The sequence below is a fragment of the Peromyscus maniculatus genome, chromosome 10 (assembly GCF_049852395.1).
Source record: "Peromyscus maniculatus bairdii isolate BWxNUB_F1_BW_parent chromosome 10, HU_Pman_BW_mat_3.1, whole genome shotgun sequence".
NCBI classification, from domain to species: Eukaryota; Metazoa; Chordata; class Mammalia; order Rodentia; family Cricetidae; genus Peromyscus; species Peromyscus maniculatus.
The window spans coordinates 100,158,127-100,173,356 of NC_134861.1; the positions used below are offsets into that span (position 1 = coordinate 100,158,127).

A 15,230-nucleotide genomic window follows, 5' to 3' on the forward strand; every position below is an offset into this window, starting at 1 on the left:
TCAGACCAAAATGTCTACAAAGACACCACTGAGTTCATTTTGTGTTGGCCATCTACTGCTGGGCATGGGCCAGCCCTTAGGTGTGGTTAATATATCATGAGATTCCACTGAAGAAAGCTAATTTTTCCTTTGTAGGCAGATGTCAGTTGCAATTAATTTCTTGGTTAGGGGTGGGACCCAAGTCTACGTCCTCCTGTCAGTGCTTCCTCCTGTCTGGCTTGAACCTGTGTGTGCCGGCACAGTCTGAGTTCATATTTGTGTCAGTCCTGCTGTGCTGGAGGACACTGTTTCCTTGGTGTCATCCATGTCCTCTGCCTCCTCTTCCACAGAGCTCCCTGAGGGGAGGGTTTGATGAAGACATCCTGTTTAGGACTGAGTGCTCCAGTCTCTCACTCTGTGGACTTTATCCAGTTGCAGGTCTCTGTGTTGGTTCCCATCTACATGCTCTGTTCCTTTAGCGGAACGGTAGTATTTGGGTTTCCCTGGGTCCATTGTCTCGGATTCTTAGCCACCTGAGCAGTGTCAGGCATGGTTCCATTTCATGGGGTGGGACTTGAATCCAGTCTGAGAATGATTGTTTACTCCCACAGCATGGGTTTGTAGCTGGGTTGGTGGTTACCTTTCTCCTCTGGTAGCAAGCAGAGTACTAGTCAGTAGAGGTAAAGACTCTAGTTAGGCACCAGCTTGACTTCTCCATGCTCCATGAGATATGTAGGTGCTGTCGTTAGCAGCAGGGCCTTGACCTCAGCTTGATTCTTTCATGGATGTATTTATCTGAATAAGCTACAGTAGTGGATTTTCATGTGACCCCTCAAATGGCCCTAATGTTGGTTGTCCCTCCCCACTTTCTCCCTTTACCCCCCTTTTCCTCTCTATCCCTATTTAATGTTCCCACTCCAGTCTCCCCCGTCTCTCTATAACTATATAGTCCATTTCCCCTCCTCCCCACTCCCTGACTCTGTATCTAACATCTGTGGTTACAGAGGTTGCCGCATGCCTATCTAAGGCTTAAAAGCTAACACCCATATATAAGAGAATACATAGAGAATTTGTCTTTTTGGGTCTGAGTTACCTCACTCAGAATTTTTTTCCTAGCTCCACCCTTTACCTGTAAATTTCATAATTTTGTTTAACAGCAGAATAATATCCCATTGTGTAAATGTACCACATTTCCATTATCCATTCTGCCACTGATGAACATCTCTGTAGTTGGGTTTTTTGTTTTGTTTTGTTTTTGTTTTTTACTCTTGGCTCTTGGAGGACATACCACCCAGCTACCAAATAAATACACATAAGCCTTATTCTTTTGTATGAATGCCTGGCCTTAGCTTGGCTTGTTTCTAGCCAGCTTTTCTAACTAAAATTATCCTGTCTGCCTTTTGCTTTTGGGCTTTTACCTTTTTCTTATTCTGTATATCTTTCTTTACTTCTCTATAGCTGGTTGTGTGGCTGGGGGGTTAGCCCATGACATCCTCCTCTCCTCTTTCTCTTTCTCCTGCCTTTCACATTCTTCTCCTTCTATTTATTTTCTGTGACTGTCAACCCTGCTTGTCCTTTCTCCTGCCTAGCTATTGGCCATTCAGCTCTTTATTAGCCCAATCAGGTGTTTTAGGCAGGCCAAGTAACACAGCTTCACAGTTAAACAAATGCAACATAAAAGAATGCAACACATCTTTGCATCATTAAGCAAATATTCCACAGCATAAATGAATGTAACATATCTTAAATTAATATTCCACAACAAGAGTAGAACAGCTGGATCTTGGGAGTAGATCTATTTCCAGCTTCCAGAGGAACTGCCACACTGATTTATATAGTGGCTGTACAAGTGTGCATTCTCACCAGCAATAAATAAGTGTTTTCCTTTCCCCACGTCCTTGCCTGGATGAACTTTCATTTGTTTTATTGATCTTGCACATTATGACTGGTTTAAGATGAAATCTCAAAGTAGTTTTGATTTGTATTCCCTATGTTGAATATTTCTTTAAGCATTCCTCATCCATTTGTGTTTCATATTTTGGGAACTTCCTACTTAGTTCTGTACCCCATTTTTTAATTGCATTGTTTTCTTGATGTTCAGTAACAACTGAAACATCAATCAGTTCTTTATATATTTTGGATATTTTCACTCTATGGGATGTGTAATTGGTAAAGACCTTTCCCATTCTGTAGCCTGCTGCTTTGTGCAGATGATAATATCCTTTGCCACACAGAAGCTTCTTAATTTCATGAGGTCCCATTTTTTAATTGTTGATCTTAGTGTTAATGATGTCTCTTAAGAAAGTTGTCTCCTGTGACAATGCATTCAAGGCTGTTCCCCATTTTCTCTTCTATCAGATTCAGGGTATCTGGTCTTATGTTGTGGTCCTTGATCCATTTGGAGTTGAGTTTTGTGTGGGGTGATAAATATGGATCTATATGCATTCTTCTACGTGCAACTACCCAGTTTGACCAGCACCATTTGTTAAGGATGCTATCTTTTTGTCCAGTATGTATTTTTGGTTTCCTTGTCAAAAATCAGGTGCCCATAGGTGTGTGGACTTTTGTCAGAGTCTTCAATTGATTCCAGTTGATTTTATGCCAATACCATGTTGTTTTTATTACTATTGTTCCATAGAACAACTTGAAGTCTGGGGTTGCAATACCTCCAGCAGTTCTTTCATTATTCAAGATTGTTTTTAGTTATCCTCAATTTTTTGTGTTTCCATATGAATTGAAAATCGTTTCAATTTCTGTGAAGAATTGTGTTAGAATTGTGATGGGAATTGTGTTGACTCTGTAGATTGTTTTTGGTAGGATGGCCATTTCACTATATTAATCCTACCAATCCATAAACATAGGAGACCTTTCCATCTTCTGATATCCTCTTCAGTTTATTGCTTCAATACCTTAAAGTTTTTGTTAAGCAAGTCTTTCACTTTCTTGATTAGAGTTGTCCTGAGGGTTTGCTACTGTGAAAGTTATTGTTTTCCTGATTTCTTTCTCAGTCTGTTTGTAATTTGTATAAAAGAAGGCTACTGATTTCTGTGTTATTTTTATATCCTGCTACTTTGCTGAAAGTGTTTGTCAGTTGTAGTTTCCTGGTGGCATTTTTGAGGGGGGGGTTGTTGTTTTATAAAATTGTATCATCTTGAAATAGAGATTCTTCCCTCCCTGTTTGTGTGCCCCTGGTCTCCTCCAGTGTCTCACTGTTCCAGCTGAGCCTTCAAGGATCTATAAATAGTATGGAGAGAGTGGACAGCTTGTCTTGTTCCTGGTTTTAGTGGAAATACTTTCAATTTCTCTCCATTTAGATTGATGTTTACTGTGGGCTTAAAATTACTATACTCTATTGCTTTTTAGGTTTGTTTGGAATATCTTTTTACCTTGAGGTGATGTCTATCCTTGATATTAAGATGTGTTTCTTGGATGCAGCAGGGGGGTGGATCCTGTTCTCTAATCCAGCCTGTAGCTTTTATCTTTTTATTGGGGAATTTGAAAATGTTATTGAGAGTTATCAATGAGCAGTTTTTATTTGATTCTTGTTATTCTGTTGTTATGGTGTGAGATTTCCCTCCTCTTGATTCACTGTTCGGGGATTGTATATTCCTTGTGTTTTCTTGGGTGTGGTTACCCTCTTCAGCTGCCTTCTGTAGTGCTAGATTGCTAGATAGATTCTGCTTACACTTTGTTTTATTATAAAATATTTTTCTTTTTCCATCTATGGTGATTGAAAGTTTTGCTGGGATCTACAGATCTGTAGAGAGTCAGCTGTTGTTCTGATGGGTCTGCTCTTCATGGTACATGTTTAATATCCGTCCTTTAGTGTCGTCATTACTGGGGAATCTCTTCATGGTACATGTTTAATGTCCGTCCTTTAGTGTCGTCATTACTGGGGAATCTCTTCATGGTACATGTTTAATATCTGTCCTTTAGTGTTGTCATTACTGGGGAATCTCTTCATGGTACATGTTTAATATCCGTCCTTTAGTGTTGTCATTACTGGGGAATCTCTTACATGATACATGTTTAATATCTGTCCTTTAGTGTCGTCATTACTGCGGAATCTCTTCATGGTACATGTTTAATATCCGTCCTTTAGTGTCGTCATTACTGCGGAATCTCTTCATGGTACATGTTTAATGTCCGTCCTTTAGTGTCATCATTACTGGGATTTCTTTTCTGGTGCTGTTTGGTGTTCTGTGCGCTCTTGTACTTGACAGGCACCTCCTCTAGGTTGGGGAAATTTCCTTTTATGATTTTGTTGAAAATATTTTCTGTGCCTTTGACCCTGCATTTCTTCTCCTTCCTCTATTCCCGTTATTCATAGATTTAATCTTTTTTTTTTTTTTTTTTTTTTTTTTTTGGTTTTTCGAGACAGGGTTTCTCTGTGTAGCTTTGCGCCTTTCCTGGAACTCACTTGGTAGCCCAGGCTGGCCTCGAACTCACAGAGATCCGCCTGTCTCTGCCTGCCGAGTGCTGGGATTAAAGGCGTGCGCCACCACCGCCCGGCAAGATTTAATCTTTTCATAGTGCCCCGGATTTCCGGGATGTTTTGTGCCTGGACATTTTTAGATTTAACATTTTCTCTGACTGAGGTATCCAGTTCTTCTGCTTTGTCTTCAGCTCCTGGAGTGTCTCTCTTCTGTGTCTTGTACTCTGTTGGTGAGGCTTCCCTCTGAAGGTTTTGTTTGACTTCCTAAGTTTTCCCTTTCCAATTTTTCAGTTTGGATTTTCTTTACATTTCTATTTGTACCTTCAGGTCTTGAATTGTTTTATTCATTTCCTTCTATGCATAGACTTCATTAAGGGGCTCCTCTTTAGGGTCCTTGACCATGTTCATAATTGCTATTTTGAAGTCCTTGTTTTGTGCTTCAGCTATATTGCCTTTCTTGTGGCCTACTGGAGTAGGATTCCTCAGTTCTGCTGGAGATCATTGTCTTTGTGTCTGTGTCTAGGTCTGGGGTTAGGATGGTTGAATTGCCTGTAATGTTGATATCTGGTCTCGTCTTTGTTGAGTGAGTGTTGTTCCATTCCTTGGTTTCTGTTGCCTTCGCTGGGTCTTAGGTATCTGTGGGTTCCCTGGTCGGGAGAGTTCCTGCAGGTCAGTGGGTGGCGGAGAGGAATAGAGGTGGGCTAGGAGAAGAGGCTGAGAGGGGTTTCAGGAAGAAGCTAAGGGTATATACCAGATCTAGAGGCATAAATAGCATAAAGATCATTTTTCCTCTAAGCTTCATCTTTAAAGAGAGCCCCTAGCATTTGATGCAGACATTTGTTCTGCCCAGGTGCTGAAGGACAGAGCAGGGGAGCATGATGAAGGGGGAGAAGCAAAGTTCAAGACAGATGCATGAGCATGGAGGTGAGAAAGGTTTGCCAGGATTTATCTTTAGTTCTGACATGATCTCTCAAAATTTATTTACGATCCCTAACATTTTTGAAAATATTGATAGTCTCTAAAATACTTATTTCTTAAAAAAATAGAAATTTCATCATTTCTTCATGACTCTTAAGAAGAGTGCAGTCAAAGCAGGCCACCTGTCTCACAGTCCTTGGTCCTGTTCCCTGGGACTTCTTGTTTAGCTTGCAACAAAAAGAGCCAATTTGGGGATCCAAGAACTTTTTAGTGCTTGCCAGTTCAATTATCATCGTCACCATACATAGAACCAGATGGAGTACCAAATGTCGCTTTTTTTTTCTTTTTGGCCCAAATATTTCCTTCTTTCTTATCTTTCTGTTTTCCATTTCATCTTTCATCCCCTGAAAATTGCAGCCTTCTGTGTTAGCTGTGGTTTGAATCTGATTTCTGTGCTGCTTCTCAGAGTAGCTACTCACCCCAAGCTCTGTTCTTCCCACTGTGTCTGGGTTTATCCTGCAGTTTTGGGAACATGTGTGGGCTCAAGAACATGCATGGGTGGACTCAAGAAACTTGCCAATAAGGTTCCTTCCAACCCGGGAACAGAGCATGCTGTATGTTGTCTTGAGTTTCCCTGTGAGGCCATTGCACATTCTACGGAATTTCCTTGACATCTCTTCTTTGTTGACCTGGAAAATGACTGGCTCTTATCTTTGACATCTTCATGATCAGGAACTCATAAAACTTCTAAACCAAAGGGGGAAACAGGCACAGAAAAACATCTCAGAATTAAAGATGGATTTATGTGTACGAGGGCTTTGTCCACACTGTTGTCTGTGCACCACTTGCATACCTGGTACCCATGGAGACCAGAAGAGAGTGACAGATCCCCTGGAACTGGAGTTACAGCTGGTTGTAAGTTGCTGTGCTGAGAACTGAACCAAAGTCTCATCTTAACTGATGAGACATCTCTCTAGCTTCAACAACCCAGAATTAGGTGTTAGAGGAGCATCAAAACAAAAAACAAAAGAGAGAGAGAGAGAAAGAGAGAGAGAGAGAGAGAGAGAGAGAGAGAGAGAGAGAGAGAGAGAGACATGGCTGAATGCTAGTAAATAAATGAGAGTTCTGACCAAATGTTCTGAAAACAAAGGAAGAGGCTATCCACAGTCAGCTCAGAATGGACTGTGGACCAAACCAAAGGGAGATGCGGCCCAGAAAAACTCACCAACATCATCCAGGAGGCAACATGGGTGGCTGAGCACCAGGGGCCATGCTGGTACCTGGTGCTGGTATTACCAATGAGAGGATCACCCATGGGGCCCCATATGAGAGGCTAAAACAAGTACAAAAATCACAGCCATACCTCAAAGAGCATAAGAGATCATTTATTCTGAGCCAAATAAAAGTGATCATGGCCCAAGAACATGGATTCAGATTGGCCCAACTAAGAGTCTACCATCATGAAAGTGATCACATGAATTCCTATAGTCACCAAACAAAACAGTCTTGAGGCATTTTTAAACACTGGTGTGAACTCAGGTGTGTAGTTTGCAGTGGGGGAGGGTACTCTGTTACATGTTTTAGATCATACATCATTTTGTGGTGGTCTTGCTAATACATTTCAAAGGTTTTTACCTGATAGTTGAAAAGGATGTTAGGCTAGATACAGAGGTGGGCTTTTTAAAGTGAATTAAGGTAGTCCAAGATAATTAGTCTATTGATCTGCAACATTCTAACTTTCCATAGTAAAAAATTCTCAGTCAATTATCCTGGTAGGAGCTTTTGACTTTCTTGAGCACCCAGAAGTCCAGTGTGCTATCCATTGTACCACACAGCCCATCTATTTCCTGGTAGCATTTTGACACATACGTGGCTTTTTTTCTGAAAACTTCAGTCCATGTAACAAAAGAACAAAGCAAAATACAGCACTTCTTCAGTTCATGCCCTCGGTGCCCTGCTTACCGAAGTCCCTGCCTGGTAAATAGACCCAAGACTGTATGTCAAGAGTGACGGTATTGTTGAAGTGTTTTACTTGGTTGGTTATCATCTTAAGACAGTTATCTAAGCTTGTAGTAGGTTATTCTAACCCTCCCTGGCCTACCTCTCAACTCTGCCTTCCTACTCTGCACCCACAATGCTGAATAAAGGAAACTTGTAACCCTGGTAACTGTAGTCACTTCACACTTCTGACTTGAACTCAGATGAGCCATTGTCATGTTGGCCAGAAGTCTGGATGGACGGTCAGCTGTGCTCACATCTCCACTCCCTGACAACCACCGCCCGTCTCTGCTGCGCAGTGTTCCTCCTCCCTGCTGCTCCTCCACCCCCGCGTGTGGCTGTGGCTTCCTTCCTGGAGCTGACTGTCGACCTACAAACGGGTTTTTCTGAAAGATGAAGGGAGGAAAATGGCATTTCCTTCTTTATGCTGGCTCCTCACTTTCTTAGCCCTTTTTTTAAATTAATTTATTAATTTATTTTTTAAATTACACTCGTGATATTAATCACATTTGTGGTATTCGTAGATTACATTCGCAGTATTCATTCAATTATATATATATACATATAATATATACATATATATATTTAATTTTAAATGTCGAATGTCATTTCTTGAAGGGGGTAAGAGGTCTTAAATACAGGCTTACAATGGGAGGACCCTGGAGGGCAGAAGTTCGCTACTGATGTTTTACAATCTTGCATCTAAGCTGTTAATGCCCATTATTCAGGATACACAGACAAGGAACTTCCCTTAAGCATTCAGGAGGGTGGAACCTGGCAGGGAATTAGCATAGGGGGGACATCAAGGTCAAGGTCCGCAAGCAAGGCAACAGTTACCCAAAACGGGGGCCAGGACCCTGTAGGTCCCCCTTTTATTAAAAAATGAGCTTCTGACTTGGGTTGCGTGGGACGTCAGCAGGTCACCTTACCAGTCTGGAGACGCCTGCCCAGGCCACACAGGTGCTCTGTCTTAGGTTGGTGAGTGCCCCCCAGGCATTACCCATCTCTGAATACTCATTATCATACCGGCTCCATCGTGTGTGAGCTGCATAGTTAATTCCTGCCAAGGATCTCAAGTGGCACTGGGCTTGCAATCTGTGTGTTCAACACAGAAAAGACCCACAGAGGTCCTATCTCACCCATAGCCAGTAGGCTAAAGGCAACTGAGCCATTCCCTTCCTTATCAAGCCATACTGTATGTTGGAGTCCTTGTAAGATAGTATCCCAAAAGCAACTGGAACTTGAGTTTATAAATTTATAATTTTCAAAGCCAATCGAGATGTATATAACTACTGAATTAAATTTATCATGCCCAATAGAATGAAAGATTAACTAACTGTGGTAGCTACTTTTGTTGCCAGGGTCTCCACTGTGCTAGCTGTAGTAAGCAATTATGAAATGGTAATCCCAGAAACAGTAGCAGCGGTGTGCGCCATTGTTATAATAGCAACAGCGGCAGCAGCAATGTCAAATTCTCTTCTGGGTTGTGTGGACATCCACTGGCATGGATACAACTCCAGGGACACGAACCGCCAAGGCCCGTTTTTCTTGATCCCAGCATGACTTTGGCTGGCAGCTCTTCTGGAGAATCCAATCTCATGGCTACAGTTCCTAGGTTTACATTAATGCTTGCCAAAACTGTTTGCCCTTTTTAAAAGCTTCTTTATAGCAATTTTTAAAAATTAAGACAGGACTGGAGTCAGGTGCCTCCCTAATATGGACAAAGTCCAGGGTTCAATACCCAGTACTGGAGAAATATATATATATATATTTTAAGACAAAACCTACCCCTTAAAATTTAAAATTCAGGGGGCTGGAGAGATGGTTTAGCAGTTAGGAGCACTGGCTGCTCTTCCAGAGGACCCAGGTTCAATTCCCAGCACCCACATGGCAGCTCACAACTGTCTGTAACCCCAGTTCTGGAGGATCTGACATCTTCTCACCAATGCACATAAAATAAAAAAGTTTAAATAAATAAATAAGAAAAATTTTAAATTCAGAGATTTTTTTTTAGTGTAGTCACTATAGGAAAGTTAGACTATTATCTAATTTATTAACATATTCAGAACCTTAATATTTTGTTTTACAAATCTTTTCTCTGCATCACATGAATTTATATATTATTACTCAGAGGCAATTTAAATTAAAGTTTGCCTGCTCAGAAATCAAAGAAATGTATACACAAATATTATATCCAAGAGTAAGGTCGGGCTGGAGAGATGGCTCAGAGGTTAAGAGCACCGACTGCTCTTCCAGAGGTCCTGAGTTCAATTCCCAGCACCCACATGGTGGCTCACAACCATCTGTAATGAGATGGCACCCTCTTCTGTATACATAATAAATAAATAAATCTTAAAAAAAAAAAGAGTAAGGTCTACTTACTTTTTAATAAAAATATTTTGGAGATTATTTAAATATAAAATGTAGAGACATTAGGAAAGTTTATCTCCTTGTATCCCAATTATAGAGAGAACAGTTTATGTACTCTCAAATGAGATTATAAATCTCATTCAAATATGAACATGTGGAGGATTTAACCGGTTGTGGTGGTATTGTGTTCCCCAAAATATTGTGCACCCTAATAAACTTATCTGGGGTCAGAGACAGAACAGCCACTAGATACAAAGGCCAGAAAATGGTGGCACACACACCTTTAATCCTAGCATTCCAGAGGAGAAATCCCTCTGGATCTCTGTGAATTCAAGGCCACATTGGAAACAGCCAGGCATGGTGACTCACACCTTTAATCCCAGAAAGCAAGCCTTAAACCCAGGGAGTGATGGCAAAAACAGAAAGGTATATAAGGCATGAAGACCAGAAACTAGAAGCATTTGGCTGGTTAAGCTTTTAGGCTTTGAGCAGCAGTTCAGCTGAGATTCATTCCAGATGAGGACTCAGAGGTTTCCAGTCTGAGGAAACAGGATCAGCTGAGGAATTGGCAAGGTGAGGTAGCTGTAGCTTGTTCTGCTTCTCTGATTTTCCAGCATTCAACCCAATAACTGGCCTCAGGTTTGATTTTATTAATAAGAACTTTTTAAGATTCCTGCTACAACTGGTTTTTACAAAAATACGGTGATTTTGCTTTCTTCATACCTCATGACTTTGCACACAAAACACAGCTTTGCCTCAGGTGTAAGAGATGATTTGTTCTGGAGCCCAGTATGAGTGACCATGGACAGGGAACCTGGAACACAGACCCAGGTTACCCAACACCATATTCCAACATGGAAACAGTTTCTGAATTTCTCATAGTAACAAAGTCATAAATCAAAGAATCTTTACAATCCATTGGTGAGAGTATCAGATGGTTACGGCAAAGCTGGGAAGTCTGTTCCAGGCCTCAGAAGCTGTGTAGATAGTGGAGCCCAGAGGGTCTGCCTGTACCTCCCAAGTGCTGGTATGACATGCCTTCACCACCACACCTGGCTTCATGTATTTTTGTATACCTAAAATCCAGATGTACTTTCATGCTAGAATGTCATGCATGTTAATGCAGTTTTGTCTATGGCCCTTCCTTCCAAATAACTTGTCCTCGATGCTCACAACTCATTTACTAAACGTCCACAGGAGATTCATGGTCACTTTATCTGACTTGTAGTAGTTAAATGAACTGAAACGCTGTTAGGATTTTAAGTTAGATTAGATCAGAATTAAATTTGGAGACTGACCAATTTCCTTTTCAGGCTTCTATGTGCACCTGCCTGTAACTCCCCCCTCCCTCTCCCCTGGAGGATTTCCTGTCTTAAAAGCAGCAAAGGAATTCTCTCTGGTCTCCCACTCCAAAATCAGCTGTGTTCAGAAACAGAAAGCAACTGAATTGGTGCAGGATAAATTGGGGTTCCCTGTTGGGGTTCTTAGTCTCAGTAGTGAAAAAACCAACTCAAACTGAAGCACACAGATGGTTTATTAGAGTTTACCCAGAAATCTCAGTGCAGGCAAGCTGTAAACCTGCCTGATGGGCAGGTTTGTTAAAGATACCTCAGAGGAGGAGAAGGTAAGCAGACACTGATCAGCCACCAGCTGGGGGAGGAGAGTTTTAGAAAAATAGGGAGCCCAAAGCCTTAGGGAGTCTAAAAACGTACTTTTATGTTTTTTTATTTTACAAATAAAGTTTTATTGGAATAGAGTCACATCCATTTGTTTACTCAGTATCCATGGCTGTTTGTGTGCTATAAAGTCAGGGTTAGGCAGTTCTGACAGACCACATGGCCTGCCAAACCCAAGTATTTGCTTTCGGGCCTTTTATGGAGCACGCAGGCTGACACCTGGCCGAGTGACGGTGGCATTTGTCTTACTGTTCACCTGCATCATTCTCAGAGGGACCCAAGGGTCACAGTCAGTGAGAATATGTGGATCGGAGCCCAGTTGGGGCGCACACCTGTAAGCTAGCGGCTGGAAGGTGGAAGCAGGAGGACTTGAGAGTTTGAGGCCAGCTCGGGCTATATGTGAACTAGTCTCAAAAAAAAAAAAAAGACCTGTGGCTTCAGGCTTGTGTGACAGCCAGGAAGGTTTAAAGAAGGAAATACAAATGCAAACCACTAGATAGTATCTCTAGGCAAGAATTTCAATGAACTATTAGAGAGCAGGTCAAGAGCCAGGACAATACACACGATTATCACTTTATGGCATTCCTTGTGTTGGCAACAGTGCACCTGACAGGTTGCACCCACTGTGTCGGTATACAAGCCTCCTTCTCTGAAAAACGTCCCGGAGAGATGAAGGGAACACTCCAAAGGTAAGAGGGAGCGCCCAGGCCCTGCGTCCAGGAGGCACTCCCCAGGGCCCCGTGCCCGGACTCAGAACTTGAGGGGAATGACAGGCCAGTATTTTGGCTGCTTTTTATCACAGTACTTGTCAAAGCTCAGCTGCGCAGCAGCCTCCATGGCCAGGATCTTGGGGGCGCTGTCCCCGTACAGGCGCTGCATCTCGGCTCGGCGCCGCTCCCCGGGCTTCTCGGCCGGGGGCTCCGCGGAGCGGCGGTGGTTGTAGTACAGGCCATGGTCGGCGTTCACATAGTCCTCCAGGCGCTCCGCGTCTAACTGCTGCTGTCGCCGCCGCTCCTCCCGGTGCCTCTCGGTCTCCGCAAAGTACTGGCGGAGCTCCTCGGTGATTTCCATGCTGCTCAGGTCGCACTCGACTTCGTTATCTGAATCCGACTCCATCTCTTCCTCCTCAAGCGGGGCTTCATCGTCTCTGGGCGAGGCCTGGGTTCTACTGCTATCCCACAGAGGCTGCCCAGAGCTTTGGAGATGAGAAACACTGTAGGGAGGCGCCTGCTGGGCCATGTACTGGCCTTGAAGGTTCCAAGGACGCTTAGCCTCATAAGCAAGAGAGTTCCAGGGAAGAACTCCAGGAGGAGAGAACCACGGGGACATGAAATAGGAATCCCTGGACTTTCTGTAGGCATTCTGGTGGCTTCGCATCCAAAACATGGCATGGTGATAATGTCGCCAGTATCTGGCATATACTGGGTGAGAATACCAAGATGCGGTAGCGCTCCTTTTGGATGTCATCGCTGCTGTCTCTGCTTGCAAAAGTCCAAGTGGGCACTCGTGGGCATGCAGCTTGCAGATCTCAGGCGGTGGGCAACCACGGGCCCAGTTCTCCGTGGAGGGGGCCTTTTATGTTTTTAAAAACATGCCCTGGAAGAGTCCAAAAGAAAAAGTCAGAACGGAAGGGAAGGAAATAAGACCTTTTGTGTGAAGGAAATAAGACCTTTTGAGTCAAGCCTCAAGCAGACAGACCAAGCCCAACCTCATGACTGCTGGTGAGAGGCAGGAATTCTGGGGAGGAAAGTACATTCTCTTATTGAGGTAAACCGGCCTTCGTAGGGATGGGCCCTCAACCGGGTCCCGGATGGAGGAGGCAAGGGTACACCTCCTAGAGAGGAGTCTCATAGAAAGCAGGCACTTGAGTCCAGCCTCCTAGAGGCTGAAGGTCCTGGCTGGCCAGAGGCAGCAACAGGGTCACCACTGATGAAGATCAAGAAATCCCCCCACTACAGATGAATGACCAAAAAATAAAAATAAAAAAGAAGTACAAAGAGTGAAAAACAGAAAGCATAACACACACACACACACACACACACACACACACACACACACACACACACTATATATATATATACTCCCCCAAGGACATCAATAGAATAGCAATTTGTAAAAAGAAATAAGACTTTATGTAAGGTGAATTGCTAAACGGTCTTATTAATAAAAACCCTGAAGTCAGATATTGGGATTAAAACTGAGAGATCAGAGGAACAGGATGAGCCAACCTCACCTTACCAACTCTCAGCCTCCAGAGAGACCTACTTCCTGTATGCTCAAGCCTATATGCCTTTCTGTTCTACTATCTCACTTCCTCTCTCCGCCCAGCTACATCACTTCCTGTCTGTCTGTACAGACCTCCAGACCTCTATGGTTAGGGCTGGAATTAAAGGCATGTGCTACCATGCCTGGCTCTGTTCCCAGTGTGGCCTTGAACTCACAGAGATCTAGATGAATCTCTGCATCCCAAATGCTAAGATTAAAGGCGTGTGTTACTACTGCCTGACTTCTATGTTTAATACAGTGGCTGGCTTTTTCCTCTGATCCTCAGATAAGCTTTATTGGGGGTACACAGATAAAATATCACCACATTTCCCCCTTTTTTGTCAAATATATAAAAAAGTTATAATTAGTACAAAAAACTATATACAATAAGTACAATAACTATATACACAATATATACAGGCAATAAATACATCAACAATGTCTAGTCCATTTGCATTTGACAAATTCAGCAAAAAACATTCCATTATCTATCTTATCTTGGTGAGTCTAAAATGTACATAATTCACTTTCTATCCTAACTTATATTACTAACAGAAAACTATCTTTTGATATCTTTCAAACTTATATACTTTATACCTCTTTAATGAATTTCTTTCCTCAAAATGTTAACAAGGAAAACTGTAACTATCTAATCTTCAACTCATCTCAGAGACCCGAGAAGGAAATAGTATTAACTGAGTAAGGAAGAAGTGTAAACAAGCGACTTACAAAAAATTTGAGTTATGACAGAAACAGCTGACTGCCTGGACAGTCACCCAAGTTTCTTCTGCAACATTGGGGCATCATCTTCGGCCTACAGGCTTAGCATATCTGACAGACTTTTCTCTGAAACAGGATTTTCTAAAGAGCCTTCCTACCTTGTCTTGGCAAGGATCAGCAGTCCTTTGTTTTGTGTCCTGCTTGTCCATTTTGAACAGCATACTGTCAGCAGTCAATGCAAGGGCACTTTCTTGCCCAGTAAACTCCATATGGAGTTTCTTCAATGCCTATCATCTGCTCTTAAGTAGATTGGTGCTGCCAGGAGCAGACATGTCTCATAGTCATAGAAAAAAAAACTATATTATTAAAATATCTTAAATTCCATATTCTGTAGATTTCTGAAATACTTCAAGATGACCTATCTATTTAAAATATATTTCTGCTTGACCTTGAAAACATGCCTAATCTGACTACAAATGCAATTGTAATGACTAACTACTAACTTCCATTTTTTTATATCCTAATTAGTTAGTAATAATAACTTTTAAGGATTAGCAAACTGCATTACATTTTTAAATTAACTGAATAGGTACAATACCTTGAACAAGATTAGATTAGAAATATATGTACAGTATTTTTTAACAAAATCAGTCTCAAATTTGTATCAATATACATAATTTATATACAATATACAAAAATTCAATTCAATATAAAATATTTTAAAATTTGCAGTTGCCTTCTAAAAGTAGATTCAAAAATCTACCTTTTTTATCCTATGTCTATATAAATCAATCTCAAACTTGTAGTAATGCACATAATTTTTAGACAATATACAAAAATCCAATCCAATGTAAAATATTTAAAACTAG

The 15,230-nt window shown here is 41.8% G+C and overlaps 1 pseudogene across 2 annotated transcripts; it reads right to left on the bottom strand.

The window, feature by feature from the left end:
• Positions 1-11,412: 11,412 nt before the first annotated feature.
• Positions 11,413-13,677, bottom strand: LOC102913424 (gem-associated protein 8 pseudogene; annotated as a pseudogene). 2 transcript variants are annotated; one of them, XR_013043092.1, is made up of 2 exons: positions 13,610-13,677; positions 11,413-12,972 (listed from the first exon to the last, which is right to left on the bottom strand). The product of XR_013043092.1 is annotated as a gem-associated protein 8 pseudogene, transcript variant X1 (transcript). The 2 variants fall into 2 exon arrangements; XR_013043093.1 differs by having other exon boundaries at positions 13,615-13,649.
• Positions 13,678-15,230: the final 1,553 nt, after the last annotated feature.